This window comes from Rhamphochromis longiceps, linkage group LG4 (assembly GCF_057381845.1).
Source record: "Rhamphochromis longiceps isolate RC_006_pf linkage group LG4, R_longiceps_female_GT1.1, whole genome shotgun sequence".
Lineage (NCBI taxonomy): Eukaryota > Metazoa > Chordata > Actinopteri > Cichliformes > Cichlidae > Rhamphochromis > Rhamphochromis longiceps.
Window position 1 is genome coordinate 12,170,383 of NC_140560.1, and position 11,717 is coordinate 12,182,099.

The 11,717-nt window shown below is 40.5% G+C and overlaps 1 long non-coding RNA gene across 1 annotated transcript; it reads left to right on the forward strand.

Annotated features, from left to right (window-relative positions):
* The first annotated feature begins 1,227 nt into the window (after positions 1 to 1,227).
* Positions 1,228 to 7,134, forward strand: LOC146671138 (uncharacterized). The gene is made up of 2 exons (XR_014911407.1): positions 1,228 to 1,472; positions 1,603 to 7,134. It is a non-coding gene; the product is annotated as an uncharacterized LOC146671138 (long non-coding RNA).
* Positions 7,135 to 11,717: the final 4,583 nt, after the last annotated feature.

The window sequence follows — 11,717 nt, forward strand, 5'->3', positions numbered from 1 at the left end:
CACACTATTTTGATGGAAAATCTCAATATCAACGTATTTTAGCGCTTGGTGGAATGCAGTGTTTCATATTCACCTTACTGTGGTGCTGCGTTTTGAATCCGGCTCATCTGGTCCTGGCGCCGTGGAGTCTGTATAGGACGCTGACCGGAGATCGAATTTTTGACGTTCCCGGATTTTCTTCTTTACTGTGCACAGGTTTTTTCCAGCGCAGGCAACACGACGTCAGGATCGATGAAGACCGTCTGTGGAAAACTAGACGTTAAAAATAACAGTCAGTTATCCGCGCTCGAAGGACCAATTAAAATGTCAGGGGTTTTGACATTTGTTCACAAGTAAGAGAAAATAAGACACTGCAGACCAATTCAGAGAGTTTTAAAACATGCGCATGGGTGTGTGCCTCTCAGCAAAAACACACACCGAGTGCATGCCTTGTTCCTTTATTTATAGGGTAAAAAACTGATTACATAGTACTTCCTCTTTTCAGTTACAGGAGGAGAGGTCAGGCATTATCTCAACTTATCTGACCTTCCAGACTGGGGTAAAGAATACAGAAGTTTATCATGCTTATCTGACATCACAGATACTAAAAAAGAATACATTGCGTTTGTGTTAACAAATAGACTCGGTTATGTGAAAATATATGAACACTTGAAAATAAAGCACACTTGATTATATTGTATTTGAATATAAGGCACATTTGATTATACTTGATTATACTTGATTATATTGTATTTCATAAAAATCCTCTGACACTGGGTTAATATATTTTCATCGTTATATATGTACATGGTGAATAAGTACAGTGATTATGCCTTGTACTGTTTGTTACAGTTTCACCTTTCCATGTGTCAATAAACCTGTGAACCGGGAATTGTGTCATCAGAGTCTTGATGTGAGGAAGGAGTTTAGCTGACTGCCCAACCATAGCAGAGGCAGTACACCTATAAAAAGCAGAAATACTGTACTATGATTGATTATACTTTATTCATCCCGAGGGAAATTGGGTTAACCCTTTAAAACCCGTTAGAGCGGGCACGCTCTGTTTTGCGCAACTACTTTTAAATCATTGTAGAACTTGAAGAAAATATAATCTGATCAAACATTATTCAGCTTTAAATATTGTTCAGCTTTAAAGTTACTGTGCAACTGTGTAATAAAAATGTGTGCTCACGACTTTGGCCTTGAGAGCGATAAGAAGCGATCGCCTCATCCTGCAGGTGGAAGATATCTGCAAGCGAGGAGGCTAGAACACCCAAGGCCGCTTTCCTTTTATGGAGTTGTTTTTCTGCTAATGCAGCACTTTCCTCACAACCCCCTCCTGTAAGTTTTAGAGAATATATACCCATCCTCACAGCAAATATTAGGAATCTCCTGATGTGAGCTGTGTTGAGAGGTTGTCTCTGTCTCAATAAAAGTTCACTGATTCCCCATCTGCTGCAGGTGTCCGGTTGTCTTCATTCTCCGCCAGCCTGGTTAAGTCAATTCCTCCTTAACATCTAAAAGAACCTATTTAATGAAGGAAGACGGGTTCACTTTGTGTTTAATATTATTCTATTGCTGTTGTTGTTTTTTTTATATCCTTCAATTGGCGTCACGGAACAGGATCCGCTCCAGGTCAACTGGAACGGATGGGAGGACATCGGCCGTGGTCTGAGTGAACGGAGTTTGGACAAAAGCTGTGTGCACACAAAAACAAGGTAAGCAGACCTTTTATTTCTGCTATATTGAACATTATAAAAATACTTAGTGTCCAAACTCCTAGTAATTCATAACCAAAATTGTCTGGCTTACTTAAGGCTTGTTGAGAATCAGACAAGTGAATAAGAGATAAGTGAATAAGAAATAAGTGAATAAGTGAATAAAGATAAGAGTGAACTGAGGTCTGACCACGGTTGCAGCCGACGGGTTGCTCTCCGGTGTCGGATACATACCTCAGTGCAGGTCTGGGACCTTGAAAGGGTTTATTAGTAACGCCTTTCTAAACAAATTAAAAGGTTAAAGGCCTTGAGAATATTTTTTAGTAATATTCTCTAAACTACAGAAGGGTTAGGAAGGCCCAGAGGACTTTATTAGAAAAGATCCTCTAAAACTTAAAAAGGAGAAGTACTGGTTGGAGTCCAAAGGAGGGGTCCCTTTGATCAATAGGAGAAAACGGATCTCTTCTTAAAACCCCGATGATTTTAGTGTTTTAAATGTTTTGATGTTCTGTTTGATATTGGACACACATAAATACACGCTGAATGCTTGCTGTGGAACACTGGGCAGGACAGTTGGTTCTCCGTTGTTCACAGATTACACAATTAAAGGAACTAGGTTCCTCTTTTGGTTAAAATAATACACCACACATAGAATTTTTTTTTTACACATTTATTACATACATAAGGAGGGTAATGAGTGACTGCAGGTAATGTATGAAGTGTGAATGAGACGTGTGAACAAGGTGACAACCAACTAGCACCCCTATCAGGAAGCTCTAGGCAAGGTTACCCGCCAGACTCCGGTTTGGTAGAAGCCTGGTAACACCTGAAGGGATATTTCAGTGCTGACTCACCTTTAAAGCAGCGCCCCAGCTGTTAGTGCCTAACAGAGGCAGAAACCCAGCTGGCCCAAATTCTCCTTTAAAATCAATAAATAGAACATAAATTACCGGTGTGTGTAAATAAGTTGTATAAATCTGTTAGATCTGAAACTCCTGCTAAAAAACTTCCTCTCTACAACTCTTTTCTCTTCTCTCCCTCTTTCTCTCAGTTGGGATTCTGTGTGTGTATGTGTGCTGGAGAAATAAAAAAAAAAGGAAAAGGGTCTCTCTCTCTGTCTCTGTGAGAGGAAAAAGGTGGGGGCCGAGTGAGCCCGCGGGGCCGAGCGGGTCCGCGGGAGCGAGCGTGTATGCTGTATGAGGAAGAAGGGAGTGAGAGGGAGCGAGTGAAAAGAGTAATCGAGTATTTGGTGATTTTTTTATTATTTCAGAGGCACTGGGTAAGAGTTTTGACTTTAGCTGTGAGAGTTGTGAAAAGAGCAGGTTTTTCTTTTGTTGTAGACTGTGAGTAATCGGTGTTTTTCTGCCTATTGTGCTGCGTGGAAGACACAGAAGTGTAGAAATGTTTGTGGTTTATCTTTGTTTGACGTTTTATATAGAGTTGGTTGATTCAGGGTGATTTCTCCCGTTTAAGGGAGGAGTTGCATTGTGGTTATGTTAAAGCTTTGCTGTAGGGGTATGTGTGTGATTTTGTGCTGGCTTGGCATGTTTAAATGGATGCATAGAAGTTTGTCAGTGAGAAATTGTTATGGTGGGGTTTTAAAGTTAGTAAAGAGTCAAACAACGCCCACTGTTTTAAAAAGGCCCAAAACATCATAAAAGACACCTCACATCCTGGCCACTCCCTGTTCGAACTGTTGCCCTAAGGCAGACGGTACAGGGCAATCAGAGCAAGGACTAATAGACTCAAACACAGCTGTTATCCAACTGCAATGACACATCTGAATACTACAAAAATGTCCACCATGCCACTCTTGTGTTAATCTATGCACGGTCTGAAGCATGACGGTGGGAATACTTAGTATTTTAAGTATTCTATCTATTTTATTGATTGAATTTTATTGTTTTTTATATTTGATATTACTAGGGATGATGCAATGATCGGGGACCATTCTTAATGTCGTCGGTCTCATGACAATGACAATAAAGTTTTTGATTTTGATTCTGATTCTGAAATACACCCTCCTCAAGAGTTCAATGATTTAGGCAGTTATGTTTATACAAATACTAAATGTATGTTTAGTGTCTTCATACAGGTGTTTTTTCTTAACCTGGAAGCCTGAGTACGGCAGCAGAAGACAGGCCAAGCTTTGGCTATAATTCACGGCTGGACACCAGAGTTGTCCTCACCCCTCCCGGTAAAACAAAAAAGAGAGAATGTAGTTTGAGGCGGGTTTTTCTCGCTGAACTGCTCTGGGTGCTGTGTCCCTGAATCTCACCAGTGTTAACCTCTGGCGGAAGACATGGAGAAAAGGAAAAGATGTTACTGGTAAATCACTGAAACAAATAAAACCACACACAACCAGAGAAAGATATGAGAAGGGTGAGGAACAGACACATGTGCGTGTTAGAGAAATGCCTCGTTTGAGAAAAAGTTAAAGTAACCCATATACAGACGCACCCATACATGCAATGAAGAAACAGCTTACATACATGTGCACGTACATGCAAGGTTAAAGTAGCGACACTTAACATACACCTGTTTTTAAATGATATAGTTTATACATTACTGACAATTAAACGCTTTGGGTTGCAGGACAACAACGTAACGTCAAAAGACAAAGACACTGGTCTGAGGATTAAGTGAGGACACGACAAATTTAGTGGTTAAAAGGGTCGACTTGGGACATGTTTTTGTTGATTGTTTAAGACAAATGACTACTGAATGATAGGAAATTCCTTTTTAGGTTTCTAAACAGGATCTTAAGAATTTTAACACGTACCTGTGTTGTCCTGTCAACTTGAGGGGTTATGAGTTGATTATATGGTGAAAAAAAAAAAAAAAAAACAAAAACAAAAAAAGGGGGGAGACGAGATCTCGTTGTTTCTCCCCTCTCGGGATAACACAGCCAACACAGCACAGCCAACACAACATCATTTTCCTGTTCGCCTGTTTTGTTTTGTTTTTGTTTTTTCTGAGAGCCGAAGCTGACCTGGACTCCTACCCTCCCCTCTACCATCGTTGCCCTCTCCGCGACCATCTTTGACCCTTTGACCCCTGAAGGCCACAGCAGCTGGACTCACAACAACAACTTGAGGATGTCAACAGTGCTGCAAAAGAGTGATCTCATGCAGCAGAGACGGAGAGCACTAAACCTAAAGCCCGTTTCACTACACGGGGGAAATTCCCAGGCTGCGTCAGCTGACAGAGCTGTGACGAGACGCGCATTAAGCCCGGAGGAAAAGGGACGGTGAGCAGAAGGATGCTGACCTCTGAGAAGAGCCGAACAGCAGAGCTGCAGAAGGCAGAAGCAAAAGGGTCAAGGTACAAGGAGAAGATGCAGGCAGCTGCAACAACGGATGAAAACAGACCCAAAGAGGAGGGGAGGACCCTAGGCCATGCGTCAGGCCGCTGGTTTACCTAAACTACAGAACAGGAAGGTGATGAACACAAACATATACCAACACACGAACACACACTTCTGCATGCGCCTACTTAGAATGAAGGGAAACACACACATGAACACTTATGCACTTGTTGAGGGAGTAAAAACTGATACATACCCATGCACTAAAATCAAAATGTTGATTTAATTTACTAAGAAGTGACACACAATGCTCCAGCTGCTGCAATGAAGAATGCTTTACTGACAAAGGCTCAATGCTGCACACAACAAAGTCAAATACAGAATTTGCTATAATAATAAGCCCAGAGGGCATTTGTGTGGTCTGGGGAGCAGAGTCCGGAGCGGTTTGGTTATGAAAATGATGCCCGTGCGAGATATCTGGGGCTTAAGGCCTCGACTTAATTGTTTACTCTACACTAAAAAGAAAAGAAAACACTCTGAGCAGTGGTGCAGAGTGAAAACGAGGAATTAACAGTGTGAGTTTTATTTCAGAGCGCCACGTCATTGTGATGGAGATTTAATAAAGGAGGAACACACGGACAAAGAAGAAGAGAAGGGGGGGGCAGCCCTTGAACGCGATTGCCTGAGGCATTAAAGTTCTGTACTAAATTCTGGTTTCCAGTGTGAGAAAAGTCACGCAGTGCCAGTAGTAGAGCTAGGTTGAGTAATGATGCTAAATTACTGTAAGTAAATCATCGTACACCGTTCAAGTTTCATGATAACGGGGATCTAGACTTTGTTGAACCCTAGGCAATTTGAACAGGTAAAAGTCGAGTGACCAAGTAGCAGTTGAATAAAAGTCATTGAATAAGTGTTGAAATAAACTGGCAGAATTAAGAGAATTAAAACATTTCAAGAGCTCAACTTACTTAATGGTTCAATTTTGTTTCACGAACGCAAAACATATAGGTTTATGAATATGAAAAGGTTGAGGTGGTGTTGATTTGACTCTGTGTAGGTTTAGGTTGGTATTTTTATTGATGGGAAGAATATTCAGTGACAAGTCCTAAGACCCGGGCGTCTGCATTTTGTTTTTGTTATTTTTCATTTTATTTTGTTTTATATTTACTGATTTTTGTTTGTGAATCTTTTCTTTAAGCAGATCTGCACATCGGAAATTACAAGCATTACACGTCGGCGAGAAAATTGTTGTAAGTGAGTTTCTCCGCATTGAAATGGGTTCTGGAGGAAACACTTGTGGGGACAATTAGAAAAGAGAGTCCCTGTTTAAAAAAGGATTCAGCGAGGTAATCCAAACTCAAGTTCTTGTTTCTTTTTGAGATGACGTCATTTTGCTGAGTGTGGAAACTAGATGCGACGACAGGTTTCACTATCAGCAAAGAACGGATGAATGGATGAAAGACTGGGAATAAAAACAAACGGACTGACTGGTAAAAGATGACAAGACTTGACCATGACTCAAGGTTAACCACCTCCACCTAGATAGGATAAAAGGGTGGATGAATTTATGTGGGTTTCTTTTACAGGAGTAGAAGGATGACAAAATATTCGAGGATGAGTGAACCTGTAAATGCCATTTTTGTGTCTTGTGTTGCTTACAGAGGTGACTGCGCAGCGTTACCATTTACATTTTCTTCCCTACAGGGTTACAGTTTTAATGTTTTTCTATTACAGGATTTCTGGGCGGATGTGTGAAGAAACGGTGTTTATGGGTTAGGAGTTGGGGATGCTATTACACTGTATTCTGGTGAGAGTGTTGGGGGAGACACACCCTGTCTTGAAAACTGTGATTCTTTTACAGGAAATGTTTTATAGCACCTATGGAATGAGGATGCCTGACTACGGTCAATGTGCTGCTAATGTTTGCTTTGCTTTGGTGAGAGGGGTGCAGTAGAAAACAGACAAGTGACATGAAAACAAGTAATAATAACAAATAACAAATTTGGGGGACAGTTTGACCTAGAGCCCACTAACTGGCCATTAGGGGCTCTCTCTCTCTCTCTCTCTCTCTCTCTCTCTCTCTCTCTCTCTCTCTCTCTCTCTCTCTCTCTCTCTCTCTCTCTCTCTCTCTCTCTCTCTCTTGGAATAACATTGCCCAAAGGGTGAATAAAGCAAATTGTGGCAATAATAGTGATTTAATGATTGGAGAAACCTGAACATGATACTTGTCTGTTGAGCTGAATCGTTTATTACTCTTATGATTTTCCGGTGGGACTATGAAGATTTTTTGGTACAGATTGCAGGTTGTTGCTCTTTAACTCCTAGAACACGCCCTTGGCGAGGTGGGGGGAACTGGACCACCTTTCTCTGCCCCATCATCCTCTATTGGAAGACATCCAAGCTAAGTAAACATGTCTTGGCCCTTTCCCCCTGAAATGACAGGCAGGCAAAGATGTTGCGTCTTTATTTGCTTCCTGGCCCTGGGTCTCATTCCCATTGGCATAATCCTGATCGTGAGGGTGACGAACATTATCGTCTTTCTCTTGTTTAAATGCTTCTAGACTGGTTGTTTCTCTGTGGTGTTTTGTATTAGGTTTGTTATTAATTGTTTCCCTCACCCACTTCCTCTTGAAGGATATATCTGGTTGAACTGTGTCTGGTCGGGTTGTGAGGGTTAAGCGATGTTCTCAGGGTCTCCGGACTTAAGCCTGAGCGAATGTGTACTCCCACCACTGGATATAAATTGTTTTTTTTCCACACCCCTTCCTCACGTTTTACGATATTGACTTTTGAATGTCCTTAGCAGTTACCGTTCGGAGTTTATTTTACGGTTGATTTATTCTTTCACATTTTCACGTTTATATCTCTCATTATTATAGTATACTCTGCACTCTCCACATTTTTATCATTACTTGTGCTTTTTGGTTGCTGAGTTACAGGAACTGTTAATTTTGTGTCACTACCCTGGTTGCACTAACTCGTTGTATCCGTGTGTGCAGGACAGCTGTTACTGCTTTCATCGGGAACCGAGACTGCTTGCAGCCGACCCCTGGGCAGGGTGGTGCCTGGACTCTTTTCTCCTCATACATATAAAGACAAATGATAAGACCCGAGGAGTTTTTCGAGCCAGGCTTCGACACGTCTCTGTGTTCCTTTGAATGTTACTTATTTTTGTGTGTTGACCCATTTAAGATGGGTCAAAAGGGGGATTTGAAGAAAATATAATCTGATCAAACATTATTCAGCTTTAAATATTGTTCAGCTTTAAAGTTACTGTGCAACTGTGTAATAAAAATGTGTGCTCACGACTTTGGCCTTGAGAGCGATAAGAAGCGATCGCCTCATCCTGCAGGTGGAAGATATCTGCAAGCGAGGAGGCTAGAACACCCAAGGCCGCTTTCCTTTTATGGAGTTGTTTTTCTGCTAATGCAGCACTTTCCTCACAACCCCCTCCTGTAAGTTTTAGAGAATATATACCCATCCTCACAGCAAATATTAGGAATCTCCTGATGTGAGCTGTGTTGAGAGGTTGTCTCTGTCTCAATAAAAGTTCACTGATTCCCCATCTGCTGCAGGTGTCCGGTTGTCTTCATTCTCCGCCAGCCTGGTTAAGTCAATTCCTCCTTAACATCTAAAAGAACCTATTTAATGAAGGAAGACGGGTTCACTTTGTGTTTAATATTATTCTATTGCTGTTGTTGTTTTTTTTATATCCTTCAAACTGCAACCACATAAGCTAGCGCAATAATTTTTTTTGCATATGAAACCGGAGGAGTTGTACTTACATCTTATGCCATCAGCTTGTCCTAGGTCACAGTTTCCTTCCACATATGGCTTTGCAAAAACGGCATAAAAAGTGCTTGCAGGAACAAAAACATAATATTCCAGAAACGCGCTTTGCCGATCCGATCAGCTGTTCATAACACTTCCTATGTTAGAATAGACGTCAGCATGTCTGCCATTACCTGCCCGAAACCGGAAGTGATGTCATTTTTGCGGAAATGTAGTTTTTTACCATCAGGGCCTCATGAGCCTATACTGGTGTTTTTTAAAGCTATGTTTGACTTTATGACTTTCTGTGTCGTTTCTGGGATGCTTAGAGCTAAAATTGCACTGCTGGATATAGTTTATTTTGATGCATATGCTGCTTTTTTGCAAATTTGCACTACAATATTTATTTTTGTTTTTCCTGCAGTATATAAAAATTGGTGTATTTCAAAAATAAAACTATAAAGACACTTAAAATAAATTTCCTGTGGTGGGAAACTATTTTGTGCAACTTTTTTGTATTTACAGTTTTGAGGGATAAGCCTCATAAATTTCTCTAACTACAAATATATGTTAAAAAAAACAAAAACGATTTTCAATTTTTTTATTTGTTTATTGCACTTTCTTGCAATTTATGTAATTTCTATGCACTTAATGCATACATATTATTAAAATTTGGGCTTTAATGGTTGTATTGATGTATAGCAACTTGAAATGCTCCCAAAAATGGCACTACAACATGTAAAAATATAATATAAGCTCTGGCGGACTTGGTTCTATGGTAGGTCTTAAAGGGTTAAGGCTGCCAGCCGTGCCAGCGCCGTCTTATCCATCCAACCATACATACATTACACAAACATCACATGGGGAAGACAGGTCAGAGAGGTATAACATGGAAAAGCACAACATGAGGAAAAATAAGGAGAAAAAAATAACTCCCCCCAGACTGAGCTCCAACAGGGAGATCAGTTTGAGAACAGAAAAAAAAAACCTGACAATGGAAGAAATATAGTATCATCTTCAACTATTTTTAGACATTGAATTTATAACACTGAATTTTTATCCTCCAAATTTCCCTGCAAAAAATTCACCTGCAAAAATTCAACCGCAAAAGTGATGAACTTGAATGACCCAAGCCAGAGCAATCAGCACTAGATCGAGTCGAGTGGCTCTCAGCCGATTAAATTATGCTGTTTGATCACATGACACCGTTAGCCAGCAGTGTGTCTCCTAAAAGAGAGCTGTTTAAAGGTGAGTGATTAAGTTTTTCTCCTAAATAGAGATCATTACAGAACGCCTAGTCCTACGTAAAATACCATTTATTTTTATTTTATCATCTACTCGAACTAAGGAAAACGTTTGACTAACTCAAAGACAATTTCCACGCCTCCCCTGCCTGTCTGCAGAGGCAGTTTTGAATTTAGGAGCGGCAAGATGGCAGCGGCAAACCCTGGCGATTCTCCGGTAAGTATATTGTTTTTTATCTTCAAGTTGCCAGGGTGACAGGTTGCCCTGGCAACAGACCTCAGAAAGGGGAAGTTATTGCAAGCTGCACAGGAAGTAAGACACAAAGAAAAGAGGAACTTGTACCATATAAGGAGCTGTTTGTATTGAAACTGTGTGACGTGTGAAGTACCAAAATAACACCATATGAGACACATGTTGAGCTTCTAATGTTAGAGATTCTGCAACTGGCTTTAGGCTGTGCAGGGCTCTCTCTTCTGGAAAATGTTTGAATAAATATATAAATGTTTTGACCACTCTGAGTCGGGTTTTCTCTGTTCTATCATGGGGATCAAAGAATGAGGTTTAATATTTGGTGTTTTCGCCTGGTTCCCTTGTAACAGAGAGAACAAATGTGGCCAAAGGTATGATCTGATATGAGGCGGACAACAGACTAAAAGATTTAAAGGTAAGCGCCAGCCTGTTCAAAATTGTGCATATTGGATGAATTCTAAATTATTGGTTCGCTGAGTTGATGATCGTGACCATCAATTGGCTTAGTAGTGGGGAAATTAAACTAAATTATAAAATCTGTTAAGTAGATTTCCGGTGTCATGTCCATGATAATTTGGGGTAATTTGGGATAAATAAAAGTAAAGTTTGGGCATATGTGACAAAATTTATTGTGATTAATTCTGGGGTGAAGTTCAACGTTGTTGTGACGTATGTTTGAAGTTGGTGTGGTATGTGACTGTGTGTTATGTCAGCCAAGAAAAAGAGTTTAGGTTAGGATATTTGGTTAAGGGAGGGATTCATCCCTGTATTGATTAGCAGAGTTGGACTCGGGCATCAGGTAATAAACTGGTGGTTGGAGTCCACATTGATGCTTTTAAAATGATTTAATCAAATCAAATCACTTTTATTGTCACATCACATGTGCAGGTACATTGGTACAGCACATGTGAGTGAAATTCTTGTGTGCGAGCTTCACAAGCAACAGAGTTGTGCAAAATACAATAATGTAAACAAGCAGAATACAAGAATGGCTACATCTGAAACTAATAAATATATGTACAATATATAATAGTATATGCATTTCTGGATGTGTATACTAAATATTTTCCTACGTGTGTGTGTGTGTGTGTGTGTGTGTGTGTGTGTGTGTGTGTGTGTGTGTGTGTGTGTGTGTGTGTGTGTACACATATTTTACAAATTAAATAGAGTAAACAATAATAAATATATAAAAAATATACAGAGTTGAGACATGTGCAAAACAGTGGCATTACTGTACAGTATGTAGTGCATAATGTTGAAGTTCCAGTAGTGAAGCTGAGGTGTCTATGACGTGTTCAGCAGTCTGATGGCCTGGTGGAAGAAGCTGTCTCTCAGTCTGCTGGTACGGGACCGGATGCTGCAGAACCTCCTTCCTGATGGAAGCAGTCTGAACAGTTTATGGCTGGGGTGACTGGAGTCCTTGATGATCCTCCCTGCTTTCCTCAGGC